This window comes from Meriones unguiculatus, chromosome 8 (genome assembly GCF_030254825.1).
Source record: "Meriones unguiculatus strain TT.TT164.6M chromosome 8, Bangor_MerUng_6.1, whole genome shotgun sequence".
NCBI classification, from domain to species: Eukaryota; Metazoa; Chordata; class Mammalia; order Rodentia; family Muridae; genus Meriones; species Meriones unguiculatus.
The window spans coordinates 66,409,253-66,427,752 of NC_083356.1; the positions used below are offsets into that span (position 1 = coordinate 66,409,253).

The following is an 18,500-nucleotide window of genomic DNA, read 5'->3' on the forward strand; positions in this document are numbered from 1 at the left end:
GTATATTTATTGATTGGGAGGCCAGAAGGTGTTGGATTCCTTAGAACTGGAGTTTTAGGTAGTTGTTAGGCACTGTGTGGGTGCTTGGTAATTGAGCCCAGGTCCTTCAGAGGAGCAATCAGTGCTTTTAACTGCTGATCCATGCTTCCATCCCCTAAACTTTCCTTTTTTCATTTGTGTTTTTGTTTTTTAAAAATAAGCAGCATGAAGTAAGGATTCAGTTTTATTTGCATGAGTAGCCAGTTTCTTGGGCTTCAGGTAAATAGTCCTTAAAAAGGTTGGGAACTTCAGGTGGGCCTTGGGAACAGAACCCGGGTCTTCTGGAAAAGCAACCAGTGCTCTTAATTGCTGAGCCATTTCTTCAACCCCTTATTTTATTTACATTGTCTGTGTGTGTGCTCATGCTTCTGTACCTGCAATGTGAGTATGTGTCCTCAGAGGCCAGAGGCTTTGGATTCCCTAGAGCTGGAGTTACAGGTGGTTGTGAGCTACCTGGGTTGAGTCATTTGCAAGAGCAGTATGTTTTTTTTTTTACCTTTTGAGCAAATCTCACACCATGCTTTTTGTTTATTTAAAATAGTCATTTTATCCAGAGTGAGGTAGAATCTCTGTGTAGGTTTTTTGTTGTTGTTTTGAGATAACAATAGTCTTGAGACACAAGAGTATCATTCAATATTAAGAATAAAATTAGAGCAGGGCGAGGTAGCACATGCCTGTAATCCCAGCACTCTGGGAGGCAGAGGCAGTTGGATCTCTGTGAATTCAAGGCCAGGCTGGTCTACAAAGGGAGTTCAGGACAGCCAAGGTTACACAGAGAAAAACTCTGTCTTGGTTGGGTTAAAAAAAAAAAAAAAAAAAAAAAGAATAAAATTGGGCTGGAAAGATGGCTCAGTGGTTAAGAGCAGTTGCCTCTAATTCTAGTCCTGGGGGAGAGTGGATGCTTTATTTTGACCTCTGTGGGCATTGCATGCAGGTAGTGCATGGATATACATGCAGGCAAAATATGCATAATAAAAAAGACAAAGTTATGTCAGGAGGCAGAGGCAGGCAGACCTTCGAGGTTTGAAGCAGCCTGGTCTACATAAAGAGACACTGCCTCAATAAAATCTGGAGAGGCGTTTCATTAAGAAAATAAGTGATGATGAGAATGATCGAGTGGGAAGGCTGGAAGAACATCTTCAGGGTGAGTCTCCAAAGCAGTTCCAGGAACCGAGGAAACATCAGACTTTTATAAATGTCAGGAATGTTGGAGAAATGTCTGAGCACTTGAGAGGTCTTGCTGCTATTGAAGATCTGGGTTCGATTCCCAGCACCTACATCAGGTGGCTCACATCCACCTGTAACTCCAACTCTAGGAAATCTGACACCCTCTTGGGCTTCCACAATCACCTGCACACACTTTGTGCACCTAGAAACACAGGTGGGAAGTTTCACATAGAGTATGTGACAAAGAGGTGGAGGAATCTGTTATCATAAATTAAGAACTGAGGAGTCACAGCACAGACTGCTTTTTAATTCTTTGCCCCAGAGAGAGCTAGGTGTAGGAAGGCTTGGCCTCATCTATTGAGATTGTGGGATTTAGTTTTCTAGAAAGACCTTGTCTTGATGGCAGGCCCATGTTTTAACACGATGTAGTTTTATGGTAGTTTGTCTAGCATACAGAAGGTTTTAGGTTCAATCCCAGCACCAAATAAAAACAGAAGAAACACATGACAAATATTTTATGGTCTCTCATGTGGGGGAAGAAGTCCTAACAGTAGAAAAGGAGGTAAAGTATGGGTAGTGAAAGGGGTGCATAATTAATAATCAAAGTACCTTAGTTTACCATGAAAATATGATGAAATCAGTGGTTTATATAGTTAACATAAACATAGATAAGAAGATACTATATCTGTCCTGGTACTCTATGTAGATCAGGCTGGCTTCAAATTCTGATCCTCCTGCCTCTGCCTTCAAAGTGCTAGGATTAAAGACTTTTACCAGTGCCAGGCAGGTATATCTATTTTTACTTTATTTTGTACTTTCATAATTAAAAATGTAAAAATGGTGTCTGTTTTGCCTTACATGTATTTTTCAGTTGCTCATTTGTTTTTATTACATTTATTTTTTGATAGTAAAGTCTCTATTTATTACAGTTATTAGAATTCTATTGCTATACAAGCCAAGAAGAGGGCACCAGATCTCATTAGAGGTTGTTATGAGCCACCATGTGGTTGCTGGGAATTGAACTCAGGACCTTTGGAAGAACAGCCAGTGCTCTTAACCTCTGAGCCATCTCTCCAGCCTCCTATTTTATTTTTTTATGTGTATGAGTGTTTTGCTTGCTTGTATGTATGTATACTGTGTGCATGCCTGTGTCTGAAGAATCCAGAATAGAGTGTCAGATTCCTTGTGACTGGAGTTACACATGGTTGTGTGTTTCCATGTCAGTGCTAGAATCTGAACCTAGGTCCTCTGCAAGAACAAGTGCTCTTAACTTCTGAACCATCTGACATCTGCTTATTAGTTTTTTAAAAAAGTTTTATTTATTATGTATACAATGCTCTGTCTGCATGTCCACCTGCACTCCAGAAGAGGGTACCAGATCTCATTATAGATGGGTTATGAACCACATGTGGTTGCTGGAAATTGAACTCAGGACCTTTGGAAGAGCAGCTCTTAACTACTAAGCCATCTCTCCAGCTCATACTCATTAATTTTTATTGGCCATAAAAATTCATTTTTCTTCAGCTTATTTTCATTCATTCATTCATTTTTTTTCAGGGCAGGTTTTCTCTGTGTAGCCTTGGTAGACCTGGCTGGCCTCAAACTCACAGAGATCTGTTTGTCTCTTTAATGGCTGGGATTATAGGTGTGCATCATCACCCCTGGCTTGTTTTTATTTTTTTAATACTTTGCCTTTTTTACTAGAGGGAGCTAGAAGAAGACAGTGGCTAGGGTTCTCTGTTTTCTTTGTGAGTAGCAGGTAGGTGTGTAAGCGATCTTATTATGATTTTTCCACTTGGCCATATGCTCTTGTATTAATAAAGAGGGATCACTCGAGTCACTGAGTTTTGTTTTTTGTTTTTTTTTTAAATAATCTTTTGCCTTATCCTTGCTCAGGTCAATGGGCTGGATTAAGCTGGTGTAGGCACAGCTGGCAGTCCTTCTCTAGTAGACTAACCATGTAGCTGCTCTGGGATTGTCCTTAACTGCATATGTATGGGTTGCAGGATTATATTTATATAGAAAGGTTGGTGACATTTATTTTCATGTAAATTTTTAAATTTTTAAAAATTTTAAATTTTCATGGTGTATAAAACTTGATTATACTGTTTTAAAAATATTTCTTACTTTAAAACAAAAGAGCTTCAGATAGTATTAAGAACTGTTTGAGCTGGGCGTGGTAGCACATGGCTGTAATCCGAGCACTCAGGAAGGCAGAGGCAGGAGGATCTCTGTGAGTTTGAGGCCAGCCTGGTCTTGAAAGTGAATACAGGACAGTCAAGGTTACACAGAGAAACCCTTTCTCCCTGTTGGGGCAGGGAGCTGTTTGATCCTTGTGATAGGGTCTCCCACTGTGGCTAGGTTGGGTTGTGCTGGTGAGGTGTGTGGAACAAGGTTGACTGTAGGAAGGCTACTGTACCTCCTGGAGCTTTGCCTGGTGAAGGGGAATCAGGAATCAGGACACTCGAGGCCTGGCTGTTCTTCTGTCTGCTGCTGTCTTGGCCTCTTGGACTTGGAACCGGCTCTCTGAAGGCAAGTTCCTGTTTCAGGGTGGGAGTTACTTTTGTTTCATTAGATTTGTCCTCAGTCTTCTGGTCTGTTTTTATTTTTACTGATATTTCCTTTGAACAAAGCTGTCCTGAATGACCCTGAGATGTGATTGTTTTATGGGATGAGCTTAATTCATTGGTGGATTCTGTGGCAAGGTCCTTCTCCCTTTTTGAGTAAAAATAACAACATGTGTAGACTTTAAACCTTGGTTAACTGGAGGAGGCCAAATTTCTCTAGCATGTCTTCTTGGGCAAGTTTCATTTTAGGGAAGAACTGAGACACAGGACAGAGCTTGAGAATGGAGCTTTGAAGGAAGGCATAGTTGAACTGCTGTAAACAGCAGTACTTACATAGGAAAGAGGTTGATAGAGGTACACACAGTTGATAGAGGTTGATAGGTAGATAGTTCGTGCATGGAACCAACCTTTCTCTTTCATTTAGTCCTCCTCTTGACCCAGAGATCCTTGGCTGTAGTTAGAGCTAGTAAAGCAGGGCTGTTTGGATGTTTGCTGTAGCTGTGAGGGTCACTTTGTCCCTCTTGCCCTTTCCCTACCCAAATTCCCCAATTTTGATGTCTGGCCACTTGATGTGTGCACTTTCTTAAAAGTGGAATGAGAGGTTCCCTTAGCTGAGGGCTTTGAAGAGCACTTGAAATTAATTGCTTAGTTTTCTATGGCAGGAAGAAACTCACAACTTTCCTCTTCCTTTTCCTCCTCCTCCTTCTCCTCCTCCTCCTTCTCCTCTCCCTCCTCCTCCTCCTCTCTCTCTTCCTCCTTCACCACTACCTCCTCCTCTTCCTCCTCTATTGGTTTTGGTTTTTCAAGACAAGGTTTCTCTGTGTAGTCCTGGATGTCCTGGAACTCTTGTAGACCATGCTGGCCTCCTCCAGAATGCTGGTATTAAAGGTGTGTGCCGTCGTCACCTGGCTTTACGACACTCCAGCTTTGCTGGTGGTAAATCAGCAGTTATTTTTTCTTCAAACATCTACAGCTGGTGCTCAGACCCTGTTGCTAACTCTGGCTCTTGTTTTCTTCTTCCTCCCTGTCCCAAGTACAATTTCAGTGCTAGAGGCAGGCCCTGCCAGGTGATCCAGTTCAGGGACTTGGCTCCAGAGAATAGTGATCAGTAGTACATGGGCAGATCTCTCTGCTCTGCTCACAGGAACATTAAGGACAGTGGACACAGAGCCCATGTAGTCCACATTTGTTTTACATTTACATTTTTTTTTTTTTTGCCAGGCCTGGCTGCTTGGTTAGGATACTCCATTTTCCTTGAAATGACAGGACTATGTAAAGAAATGCAGAAACCTAAGGCAACAGAATATACCTGGCTTTTAAAAGTGATTTCACAGGAAAATAAGATAGGCAAGTGCTGTATACTTTTTGTTAAGAGACTCAACAGTGTTTTCATCTATTTACTGATGTATTGCAAACGACAGATTAGAAAATTGGTTGGTAATCTGTTTCTGAACATGTTCTTGGAACAAAAGAGTGGGGGAGGGTAGATAGGTTATTCTCCTAGATCTGAGGAAATGCAGCTCACAGAACAGTAATGAGGAAGCAGGAACAATAGGGATGATTCCTTTGTGCCTGCCCTTGAAAAGAGAGGGGAGGGTCAGTTGGGGTCGGGAAGAGGCACTTTTAAGCCTATTTATCATCATCACTCAAGTGTCCCCAGCAGTAATGATGAAGTGGGGATGCTGTATACGCAAAAGTGACTTGTTGGGGTGGTGGTTCTGAGAGGAACAGCCCAAATGGACATGCAAATGCACTGATGTCAGGAATTTTTTTCCCCTTTTCTATATCTCTGATATAAGATTTGATGTTAATCGTACAACCCATAAGGAATTAAACCTTTTTTTTTGAGTCAAGAATATAATATTTTTTTGGAAAACCATTTCCCTGGGCATCCTGAAAGTGTATGTTGTGTATTTGGTTGGTTCTCCTCTCCCTGTCTCCAAGGGAGCTCTTCAGGGTGGAGCTGGTTCAAAAGGATACTGTTGGTATAAAGTTGTAGTTTGGAGGTCCCAGCTGGGTATATGGGGAAATAAGATAGATAGTATACCATAGGGAGATATTTACTTTTCCTTTTTCCTTTTTTTTTTTTTTTTCATGTTCAGTTCCTAGAACCTACATGGTGCCTTTCAACATTTGTAACTCCAATTCCAGGAGACCCAGTATTTTAAAAGAAGTGACAGTTTTTTGTTCGTTTGTTTTTCTTTCTTCTCTCTCTCTTTTTTTTTTTTTGAGAGGATTTCTCTGTGTAGCCCTGGTTGTCCTGGAACTTGCTCTATAGACTAGATGGCCTTGAACTCATAGATATTTTTTGTGGCTAGGTGGCTTTGAATTCAGGTATCTGTCTGCCTCTGCTGTGCTGGGATTAAAGGCATGCACTACCAACACCCAGTGGACATGACATTTTTAACATAAAACTTAAGTAGTTTCTAACAGGGTCCATCTTTTTTAAAAAAGCATTGTTAGAATATGAATTAAATTAATCTAGAGATATGTGTTTGCCTGCCATATCAGTCCTTATACAGAGCACTATTCTATTCTGGAAAGATGAGCCAGAGTAATAACCTTTGGATGGTCAAGGAACTTATTAACATTTTGGTTAAGGAGTTGGTAGATGTTTGTGTTCTTCTTTTTGTTGTTTGCACTTATTTTTTTAAACCACAAGATGGTGTCCTTGTCCTAGGCAGGCTGATTCAAGTTGGTGCCGTCCTTAGGAAAGCAGAGACAGAATTTCATACTCATGTATGTGTACTACTTCTTTCCCCAACCCACTTCCTGAGACAGGGTTTCTCTGTGTAGAGCCCCGGCTGTCCTGAAACTTGCTTTGTAGACCAGGCTAGCCTCAGGCTCACAGATATCCACCTGTTTCTACTTCCTCAGTGCTGGGATTAAAGAAAGGCTTGTATCACTACACCCTGCAGTTTCAAGAGGATTGTGCTAAACTGTGGGAGGCAGGAGGGAGAGAGTAGTTGTAATCTGGAGTGAGGGAATTTGATGACACTCGACCTTTCACAAGGAAATGTTCACTTGACGGGATCTTGTGAGGGTCTCATGGGTAATCATAGTTGCTCTGATTTCAAGACAGTAATGGCTAGGTCATGCCCAGAAGAAAAGTGTTCTCTAATCTCTAACCCTTAACATTCTATTTTCTCTTTCATGCTTTTTCCTGAGCTTTGGAGACGTTGATGTAGATATATGATTTTTTTTCCCCCTTTTAGGGGCTGAGCAGTGGTTCACTCTGCTCCAGCAACAGTCATTTTCTTATTCTTGAGCAGTTTGACCAGTTGTGAATCTCCACAGTACTATGCCACCCTTTGTAAAAACAAGCTTTCTTGACTGAGGCCAACAGCAGCAGTTATCTGTGCACATACACACAAATGTTTAAAAGGCAAATTGAAAGGTATATTATGCACATTTAACAACAGAGCAGTAGTAGCTCTTTTTCTAGGGTCTGTGACCTCCCTATCCACAGGTTTTGGTGTTAGATTGAAGCACCAAACATTGGTTCCATTTCAGTGGGTCTTAAATTCAACTGGAAAATAGTTGGTTGTGTCCATAATAGTTTTGCCTTTGTTACATCATCATGCTTGATATGCTGATGGCATTAACACATAGTTGAATAACCTGCATGGTGCCTTTTGTAAAAGCCCACCCGTGCTGGGTATGGTAGTACTTGACTTTAATCCCAGGACTCCGGGGAGGCAGAGGCAGAGGCAGGCAGATTTCAGAGGCCAGCCTGGTCTACAAAGCAAGTCCTGGAGTACAAAGGCAGGGCTACATAGAGAAACCCTGTCTTTAAAAAAAAAGAAAGGAAAGAAAGAAAAGCCCACCAGCAGTCCTAATTTCATTTATTCATGTCCCTGTGCTGTCTTTAGCCCCAATAGGGTCTTACCATCTAGTTTTAGCATGTTGCTAACTCATTTGCAATAGCCTGTTTGATTTGTGAAAACTTTAGGGCCTCTTTGGCAATCTTTCCCTGGCACTGGAATTTTCATTCAGTAACTTTATGGCTTCTACCAGTGTCTTCAACCTTCAATCAGTTTTAACATTTAGAGGGACAGACTTTTGTAGGATTTTTCTCAGTTACTTTATTGGCCATCTTCTGTGCCTTACCCATTCATAATACTTACAGAGTTCAACAATTGTCTGGCTGCTGATCCCCATGTGGACTGATTTCTCATCCTTGCTCCTTTAGATGTATTTACATGTATTTTAGATGCAGTTCTAAGTTTGTAATACATTCAGAGGTTAGTATTATACAGTGAAACTTTTTTCTTAAACAAAGGTTGGGAACAGTCTGTGAAGGCCGTTTGTTGTCCATTCCAAGCAAGTATCAATTGGTCTTGGGATTCAGCAGATAAGGGGATAATAAAAAAGTGAGCTAGTGTTTCTCTGCGCTGTTAGGGCTAAAATGGAGTCAGGGTTATGTGTGAACTTCTCTTCTTGTGCTTGTTCTTGCTTCTAGGGTCTCAGAGATTTTGTGTCATGCTGTGGCCTCCCACTGCCTCTCCATTGGCTGCATCTGGCTGTTGAAAGGTGTCAGAGCTGGGCAGCTCGCCCCTTCTGCAGAAGAAACTTACATAGTATACTCAGTCATTTTCAAATGTACCATTTTATCTCCACATCTGTCCAATGTTGCCCATTGCCCTGATGCTCATAAGTCCTGCCAGAAACTAAGGCACACCTGGCCCCATCATCCACCGAGCCACAGATATTCTTCACTAGAAGACCAGTAAATCTGTAGTTCTATACAAAGCCTCAAGTCACTCTGGTTGGTCCTCACCTGCAGACAAGCCTTGGCTGCCCTGTGAAAAGCAGCTGCCTGAGCCAGTTCACAAAATTTACTTCCTCCACAATAGCTAGTACAATGAAGATTGCTTGCTCATCTTCTACTTCTTTGGTGAATTGTTGTTTGTACTTTAAAACTTTCTAAATGATATTAAACACAGTAGGGGGCCATCTGTCAATTTTCCTTACAGATTCAGCTTTTCACAAATCCTTTAAAAAAGATGAAAAAAGTTGTATATGCCTTTCTCTCTCCTTCCGTTCTCCCCCTACTCCCGTGTGTGTGTGTGTGTGTGCCAGAGGAGGCCTGAAGATATTGAATTTTCTAGAGCTTGAGTTCCAGACAGTTGTGAGCTGCTGACACTGGTTTTGGGAACTGAACTTGGATCCTGGAAGAGCCAGCAGTGCTATTAAAGGCTGAGCCATCTTTCCATCTCCACAGACTCTTGTTTGAATGAATGTTCCTGAGCCCATGCACATAGGAGTATGGACACAAGAGGTCAAACTTACCTTGTTTTATTACTCTCCACCTAATTTAATTTAAAAAAAAAATATATATTTGGAGACAGGCTCTCTAACTGAATCTAGAGCTTACTAGTTGGCTGGACTGGGTGTCTCCCAGCACTAGGATTAGAGGCTCATGCAACTGCACTCAGGTTTTTACATGGGAACTAAGGATCAAAATTCAATCCCTCATTGTTTACAGAGCAAGCACTGAGCTCTCTCCCCAGTCTTAACACACATCTTGCCATGTTTGATTTTTATTAACTTCAGAAGGTCTTTTTGTCTGTTTTTTCTCCCTGCTGCTTAATTGCCTTCCTACTTTATGAATATGAATTACATAAAGTTCATGTCCTACCACAAAGCTCAGTAAAGCAACAAAAGTCCCATATCAGTAGTGACATCCCTACTGAGCTAAATTTCTTAACTTTTGAGTGAGCACAATTCTATGTGACTTAGTCTTACACTGAGGTTTTCTTTTTTAATTAATTTATTTTTATTTTATGTGCATTGGTGTTTTACCTGCATGTATATCTATGGGTATCAGATCTTGGAGTTATAGACAGTTGTGAGCTGCCATGTGGGTGCTGGGAATTGAACCGAGGTCCTTTGGAAGAGCAGTAAGTGCTTCTAACTGCTGAACCATCTCCAGCCCTGGCTGTTTTTGTTTGTTTGTTTGTTTGTTTGTTTTGTAGACCAGGCTGACTTTGAACTTAGAGAACTTCGCATGCCTCTGCCTCCTGAGAGCTGGCATTAAAGTTATCCACTTCCATGCCCAGGTTGAGTTTTCACTATCATTTCTACCTTGTTTTCTTCTCTTTTTATTGTTCAGTTTTAGGATTTCAAGAGTGACTGTTTAGCATAGATCTAATTTCTATTTTCTCTTCCTTACTACCAACCTAGCTGTAAGAGATGGGAAGCCAGTACCTCCGTCTCATCCACCTCTCACTCTCTGCCTATTTGGAGACCAACATGGAGGATGTCTTTATTTTATTGTAAGTTGTCCCTTACATGGGCATGATGGACAGACTAGCTTCAGTTGCATGCCTTATTCACTGGATCAGGGGCAGTGCAAATGTTGCTGCAGTTTTCTTACATCACATTTCTTATGTGCTACTTTAGGGAATTGCAGTACTCCTTGGTCTGTCAGTTATTTTTTGAGGCATCCCGTATCCCGTAGTGGGCCACATTCATCAAGAAGGCATTACATACCATAGGACATAGAGAAAGTCAACCCTATTTAAATTTCTCCTGCACAGTTTATCCTGACTTTTCCTCCTGGGCAGAATCTCAGCCTCATAGCAGGAACAGTATAGCATTTCATACTCATAGCATTTCATACTATATGGAGAAGAAGAGCCACATCAGGATTTCCTCTAGGGCATTCTACTTCTAGTTTTTGTAGCTTCAGTTGCATGTCTTATTGTTAATAATAATAATAATAATAATAATAATAATAATAATAGATAGTGCAACTGCTTCTCTGAAACTCGTCATGTGTGTATGTGTATCTCCACTCAGGAGTATTGTGAGTTGGAGGCTAAGCTGGGCTGCAGAGTGAGACCTTGTCTCAAAATTATGTCCTACTCCCAGACATTCTAGTATAGTATAATGTAATGTAATATAATATGATACACTAGTTAGATATTAAATGCTGAAGAATGGTCATAGGAAGATACTCTGCTTTTGTTTTGCGTAATTTGCTCTGTTTCTGTAAGAGCAGAAAACTGGGTGTATAATAAAGACCTTGAAGCACGTAACATTCCATAGTCTCAAATAAGAGACAGCTGATGTGTTTCAGTCATGTCATGGCTTCATGTACAGTGTGATGTTTGCATATTGTATATTCAGAACCAAGGCTACAGTAAAGTCATAATACAGAATGGGCCAGAAACACCTCACATTCATTTGTTAAGCATTTGAGTTTGAACTGTTTTGGTTGTGGTAGAAAGCTTTAACTATTGACAAACTTTTGCAACTCCTACATTCTGGTCATGATCCAAGTTGAAGAAGTGAGGCTTGGAAGATGACTCAGTGGGACACAAGAACCAGAGTTCAGATTGCCAATATCTACTTAAAGACCAAGCGTGACTGTACATGTATGTAATCTCAGTACTGGGGGTGCAGAAGAAACAAGAGGATCCCAAGACTTGCAGTTGGTCTGCTTATCTTAAATAATGATATCCAGTTTCAGTGGGGGCCCCTGCTGGAGAGATGGCTGAGCAGTCAAGAGCACTTGTTGCTCTTTCAGAGGACTCAGATTTTGGTTGCTGGCACCTGATGGTTCATAACCATCTGTATCTTCAGTTCCAGGTGATTTGATGACATCTTCTGGCCTGTGGGGCCACCACCAGGCATACAGACAAGCAGGCAGGCAGTACTTTCGTACACACAAGTAAATTTTATTTTATTTTATTTTTTTTACCTTTTTTAAAAGATTTATTTATTTATTACTTATGCAATGTGTGTTAGCATGTACACCTGCACGCCAGAAGAGGGAACCAGATTTCATGTTTAGATGGTTGTGAGCCACCATGTGGTTGCTGGGAATTGAACTCAGGACCTTTTTTGGGAAGAGCAATCAGTGCTCTTAACCTCTGAGCCATCTCTCCAGCACCCACAAATAAATTTTAAAAAATAAAAAAAATATTCATAGTGATAGAGGAAGACATTCTTGGCATCTAATATACACACTCATCCATCTATACAAGGATGTACACACGCATATACACACACACACTACACAGAATTGAGACAGGGATTAAAAAAGCCAGTCAGAACACCTCCTAAGATCACATGTGAAATCACATTGTGAGAGGATTACATACATCTGAGCAGGTATTAGGTATTAGAGCAGTGGTTCTCAAACTTCCTGATTAATATAGTTTCTCATGTTGTGGTGACACCCAACCATAAAATTATTTCATTGCTATTTCATAACTATAATTTTGCTACTGTTATGAATCATATATGATATCTGATTTGTGACCCCCAAAGGGGTCTCAACCCCCAGATTGAGAATGGCTGTATTAGAGAGTGTGGCTGTAATTTCAGGTGTTTGATGACTTCCTGTTACTTCTTGGAGGGATTGTTATTGGCCCCATTTTGTGGTGGTCTTGTGGGAGCAACATTAGTTACTCCCAGTAACAGTTGTGTCATGCCTGGAGAACAGTGTTGTATAGCATTTATCTAATCACCTATCAGTGCCAGGATCACCTTTGAACTTGAGGATTTCTTCACAGAAATTGCTTAGAGTATTGCTTAGAATGAAGCCACATATCTGAGCAGCCCTGGAGAAGCTGACCTGAGTTTCCTGTAGTCTTCTAAAATTGACTGTAAGAAATATGCTTTGTAATGGCAGGTAGCATTTCTCATGGGGCTTTGGAGTGTAGGCTTCTGGGAGGAACAGCAACATCAAGGCAGTTGGCTTCTCTGTGGTAATGGTGGGCCTTGAGATTAGTCCTTGTAAATCTTGGGCTTATAAGGACCAGTGTTTTCATGGAGCAGTGTTATGTTTAATTTTTACGTTTATTTACTATGTGTGTGTATGTATGTGTCTCTGCCATACCATGCATGTGGAGGTCAGAGGACAACTTTCTGGAGTCAGTTCTTTCCCTCTATTCTGTAGGTTTCAGGTATCAAATTCATATTGTCAGGCTTGACAGCAAGTGCCTTTATCCGCTGAGCTGTCTCGGTGGCCTTTGGAACAGTATTTTAAAAAACATTCTTAGGAGCCAAAAGAAATTATACAGTGTTAAGGTCTTAACAACATCTGTCAAGGAGCATTAAAAAAAATAAAGCTCATGGGAAAATCTCAGAATTTCTTTTTTTTTTCCCTGTCTTTAAATTTATTATATAAATAGTATTCTTCCTGCAGGTTACACCTGCACACCAGAAGAGGGCACCAGATCTCATAAATGGTTGTGAGCCATCATGTGGTTGCTGGGAATTGAACTCAGGACCTCTGGAAGAGCAGCCAGTGCTCTTAACCTCTGAGCCCTTATATCTATATATCTATCTATCTATCTTAACCTCCAGCCCCCTTATATCTATCTATCTTTCTTTTTTTCTTTTTCCTTCCTTCCTTCCTTCCTTCCTTCCTTCCTTCCTTCCTTCCTTCCATTTTTTTTTTTTTTTTCCTGTGTAACCCTAGCTGTCCTGGACTCACTTTGTAGACCAGTCTGGCATCAAATTCACAGAGATCTGGGTGTGACACCATGCCCAGCTTATTTTCTTTTTTATTTAGAGATAAAGTCTCATTAAATGTTCTAGGCTGGTCTTGAATTTGCAATCTTCCTGTCTTAAACTTTAGGGTATTAGGGATTTCAAGCATGTGCCATCAGGGCCAGATTTATAAGAATTGTTTGAAGATTGCCTAGAGAATTGCCTTGTAGCAGATATTTCAAATTGTGCCTCTTTGTCCAGTAATGTATACATTTTCAATATTTTTTCATATGCATAATGAACACATCGGTATCTATAGCTCAGGTTTGAAGCCTGAAAAAGCAGGCACTAGGATTTTGCTAAATTTTGATGTTAGTATTATATATCATAAAATTTTTTTCTAACCTATAATACATAATTATGATTCATGGAAACTTTAGTATATTACTAATAGAGCATAATATAAAACTACTTTTCTTTAAATTCTTTTATTATTGGGCTAGAGAGATGGGTTGGTGGTTACTAGCTCTTGTAGGACTTGCATAGGACCCATGCTTGTTTCTCCGCACTCACGTGGCAGCTTAGAACTATCTGTAACTCCAGCTCCAGTAGGTTCAATGTTCTTCCAGCCCATGGGCGTCAGACATTTGTTCATGTGATACAATTGAATGCCATATATGCAGGCACAAAAAACACACACATAAAATAAATAAATCTTAATAAAAGAAAAAATATTACATTATTAACTAAAAAAACAGTTGTGTACCACCCCCCCACCCCCCCACCCCCAATTTAGGATTGTCTGTTATCTTATTTTGTGATTTCCTTGTTTGGTCAGGAAACTTTATTGCTGACACTTCAGTAGGGTTAGTGTTTCCTGTTTTCAGTCTCCTTTCATGCACAGTGTCTGGCCCCTATGACTTCTGGGCTGTATGCATACATTTTACCAGATGGTGAGAGGACTGGCTTATTTGGTCTGGAAAGTTTTCTTCAACTGAGCCTCAGTTAGGACTCAGTATTACAGGAAGCAGTTATGGTTCTCCCATGGCTATTGATATGAAGCCCTGAGGCATGCTGTTGAGCTGTATTTCTATTCTGGATTTATTATTAAAAACAAAACTTTTTTTATTACCACTTTCCCTTCTTTCTCTTCAGCGTCTTATGTCTTAGGTTGCTCTCAACTGGCTATTTATCTGAGGATAACCTTGAACTTCTGATCATCCTGTCTCCATACCTAGTTTATGGGGTTACAGAGATAAACAAAGGATAGAGAGCCTCATGGAAATAATTCGGCTTTTATTCAGAACAAAACAGGAAGTGATTAGAATGTCTTAAGCAGAAGAACAGCACATTACCTGACAGAATTTGATAGATTATTATGAGTTCCGTGTTGAGACTGAAGTATCTGGGGAGAGTAAGAAGATGTGAGCAGCATAAGACCAGACACAGCATGGTGGTGACAGTGTCTAGTAGGCCTACTGGAGTTTTCCAGGGATGTAATGAAGATCTGGAAGGAAGGAAATAACAGGTGGAGTAAGGGTTTGTATTTGCTCTTTGATTTCACAGTATTAGCTTCTTTCCATGTTAGTGTGTAAAGGTCTGTGTTACAGAGTACTATATAATGATGATATACTAGGACTGGAAGATTGTGTTTTGGCATTTGGTGGGTCTGTTTGCTGTTAGAATAGTGTTCTTCTACGGTTGCCTCCTTGACTGTTAAGTCTATCTGCTCAGCTTTTTTTTTTTTTTTTTTCAGATGAACACCCTCAAATGAGGTGCTGGGTTATATGTAATGTGCTCATTAAAAACATTCCAAAGTTGAGGTAAAATACATACAACAATCCATCATCTAAAACTGTACAGTTTGGTATTTTAAAGTACATTTGTATTGTTGTACAGGTACTACCTCCGTTGGTTTCTATACTTACCTGAAATTCAGTTCCCTTCAATCACTACTTAGCTCCCTCGAAACTGCCATTTTACCTTTTGTCTCTGGCTTTTGACTCTTCTAAAGGACCTCATTCAAATGGACCATACAATACTTATCTTTTTGTGTCTGGCTTATTTTATTCTGCATATTCTGCAAATAATATCCTTAAGATTCATCCGTGTTTTAGTATATTACAAAATATTCTTCCCTCTTTGTTAGAACATTCCATTATATGTATTTAGCCTGTTTTGCTTATCCATTCTTATGAAATACTGTTGTGAACATGAGTGTTAAAAAAAAATTCTCTTTAGAACCAGCTTTCAGTTACTGAAGTCACATAGTGTTGTGTGACTTTCCCAAGCAGAACAAATGTCTCCTCACCCCACCATAGGGCACCAATGATGACCAACTTAAAATGTGGTGAGTCGACAAGTCTATTGGAGTTATTATAGGAATATGGGTGAGAAGTTACTTACGGACGTGTGGATTAGTTAAAGGCAACAAAAGCTGCATCCTTGGAGCTCTCTGCATGACTCAGAGGCAGCTTGATAAATCAAAGAAGTCTCCTTCCTCTAGCAATCCTTACTGCTTATATTACTTTGGGGAGAGAGGGTCTTCAAATCTTTTTTCATGGACTTCTGAGACTTGTGAGATTTGTGTGTTGTTTATTCCTGAATCAACTAGCTGTCCTCTAGGAAGGGATGTTTGTTTTTGGAGGATATTGCTTTAGGGCACTCCAGCTCCTAATAGTCTTTCTGCCTTCTCTATGATCCCTGAGTCTTGGGGTAGTGGTGGTGATGATATAGATGTTTGATTATTTTTGTTCATCGCAGTAGCAATCACTTCTTTTCAGGAGTTTGACGGATAATGAGTCTTGTCAGTACACCTTCTATTAACAAAAATAGAAGTTTCCTTTCATGACCAATTGAAATTGAGGGAAACAGCAATCTGTAGGCACAAACAACATTTAGAAGGCAGTTTGGGGATATCACATCCATTTAACAAAACAGTATTAGTGCACTCTCTTCTGTGATATATCACCTCTGTAGCCACTGGCTTTTGTCCTGGCTTACTCTGTACCAAATGTGAGTACCCATCTGTGGAACAAAGCCATTCAGTAAGTACTTGGTTATTGTCCTGATAGTCATGCCTATTGCACTATGGATACATCCTGTCTGCCATGTTGGTACTATAGCATGCAATGTCTCTAACCAAGTAGTACTGTTAGTAACAATTTTCCCCCAGTAACCTGGGTGGTTCTTTCCACCACTGAGAAAGCCAGCCAGAAGGGAGGGAGCTTCTAATTCAGTTATCAGCTTGATTTTTTTGTAACCAACATCAATCTTAATGGTATGTGAGGATTCAGGAACCTCTCTGGGAAACAGCTTATAAGGAAGTGGCCTATCCTCCACACAGGTTTTCATCCAGCAGCCTTATAGCTCCTACAAGTGCCTTTTCCTACTCAGTGTAGAGTTTCTTTGTTTAAATAACTTAATGGTTACACTTAATGGTTACTTTTACCACTTTTCCAGGCATTTTTTAGAAATATGTAAGATATTTAAAGGTTAGCATTATGTAACAAAACTTTTTACAACAGGTAGGAAAGATCACTGAAGGCTGGTTGTCATTCGTTTCAATTGAGTGCCAGTTGGTTTGGGGTAACTACTGAAAAAGAAGCATTGGACTGGCAAGAGAGCTCAGTGGTTGAAGGCATCTACCACCAAGTCTGATAACCTGAGTTGGATCCGGTGGAAAGAGGTACCAACTCTTGCAAGTTGTACTCTGACTTCTGCATGGGTGCCGTGGTAATCATACTCTTTCTCTCCACTAAATAAACTTTAAAATTGTAAAAAAAAAAAAAAAAGCCAAGCCAAGTGTGGTTAAGCATACCTTTTATTCCAGCACTCAGGGAGGCAGAGGCAGGTGGAGTGCTGTGAGTTTGAGATCAGCCCGCTCTACAGAGTGAGTCCAGGGCAGCCAGGGCTACACAGAGAAACCCTGTCTCGAAGAGAACCAATAATGAAATGAGAAATAAATAAATAAATACCAGTAAGATTCAGTACAATGTGATAGGTCCGTTCACTTCTGTCAGTTATCAAAAAGGTTGAGTACAGTGGCATGGACATTGGACGGACACTATTCCATTTATTCCTCTAAAATCCATAGACTTTCCCTATGAACCATTCATGATGTTTGCTTTGCATCTTCCTATCTCTTATGGTATCAGTCTGATATGATATAAGTACATACATTATCGTGTACCCACATCCATATCCCAAATAAATGTTGTAAAACTTCTTTTAAAAGCTTTCCATGAGTTGAGTGGTGGTACATGCCTTTAATTGCAGCACTTGGGAGACAGAGGCAGTTGGATCTTTATGAGTTTAAGCCCAACCTTGTTTATGTAGTGAGTTCCTGGTCAGCCAGTGCTATATATTGAGACCCTGTCTCAAAGACCAAAACCAAGCCAAACCATAACACAAAAACAAAAATAGCCTTCCTGGTGAGATGGTAAAGGTGCTTAGTTGTCAAGCCTGTAGACTCGAGTCTATCTTTTGTGTCTAACGTGCTGGAAGAAGAGAATTCACTCCCACAGATTGTTTGCTGAATGTTGCCATATTTGCCTCTGAGTGACTCTAACAGACTACTTCTTTGTCTGCTTTTGTTGTTGTTGTTTGTATTTTTTTTTCCATCTGGTTTTGATTCCTTTTGTACTTTACAAATAAATCCTGCTTACATATTGGTCTTAATTCATAATCTGCTACAGCCTCTCTTACTTGTAAAGATCATATCTTTCTGTGAGGCACAGCAAAGCCACTAAAGTCCCATACCATCCCCTAGGTCCCTGCTTAATCAACTGTTAAGTCCAAAATCACTGCAAGGACACCACCACTTGCTTGCAATTGGCAGGAGTGTTTTTATTTCTCAAAAGCAAGAATCCTGCATGCAAGGGTTAGCCACTTTACAAGATGGCAACCACAAGAAGAGCCCTCAAGCTCCTTTCAAAGTCAGCTAGGGGATTTCAGTCACAGGTAATCCTTACAGGGTTGGATGGGTTCATGGTAAGGGATACTTGTATGTTCCTTATTGGTTCCGACCTTAGGAAAGGAACAATCACCTCATATAGCCCCAGGCCAGGTTTCAGGGCAGTTGCTGATTGACTGCCCATCTTCTGTGGTTTTTGTTCTTTCGTTTTGTTTTGTTTTGGTTTTCCAGGAACTCATCAAGCAGGAAGGAGGAAGGGTGGCAAGAACTTTGGCCTGGCTTTGGACCCAGTCTCAAAATAGAGTTAGTCAGATCCTTCATCAATATCTTTTAACTCAGTTATGAACAAAAGTTTTATAAAACCC

At 40.3% G+C, this 18,500-nt stretch overlaps 1 protein-coding gene across 9 annotated transcripts in view; it reads left to right on the forward strand.

The window, feature by feature from the left end:
* Ehmt1 (euchromatic histone lysine methyltransferase 1) overlaps window positions 1–18,500 on the forward strand; it is a 140,959-nt gene that overhangs the window by 16,520 nt on the left and 105,939 nt on the right. For 2 of the 9 annotated variants that reach the window (XM_060389657.1, XM_060389663.1), the window contains exon 2: window positions 9,960–10,051. The exons of the other annotated variants lie outside the window; for them this stretch is intronic. The gene's annotated coding sequence lies outside the window, so the exon portion shown is untranslated. The remainder of the gene's footprint in view (window positions 1–9,959; window positions 10,052–18,500) is intronic. 9 annotated transcript variants of the gene reach the window in all.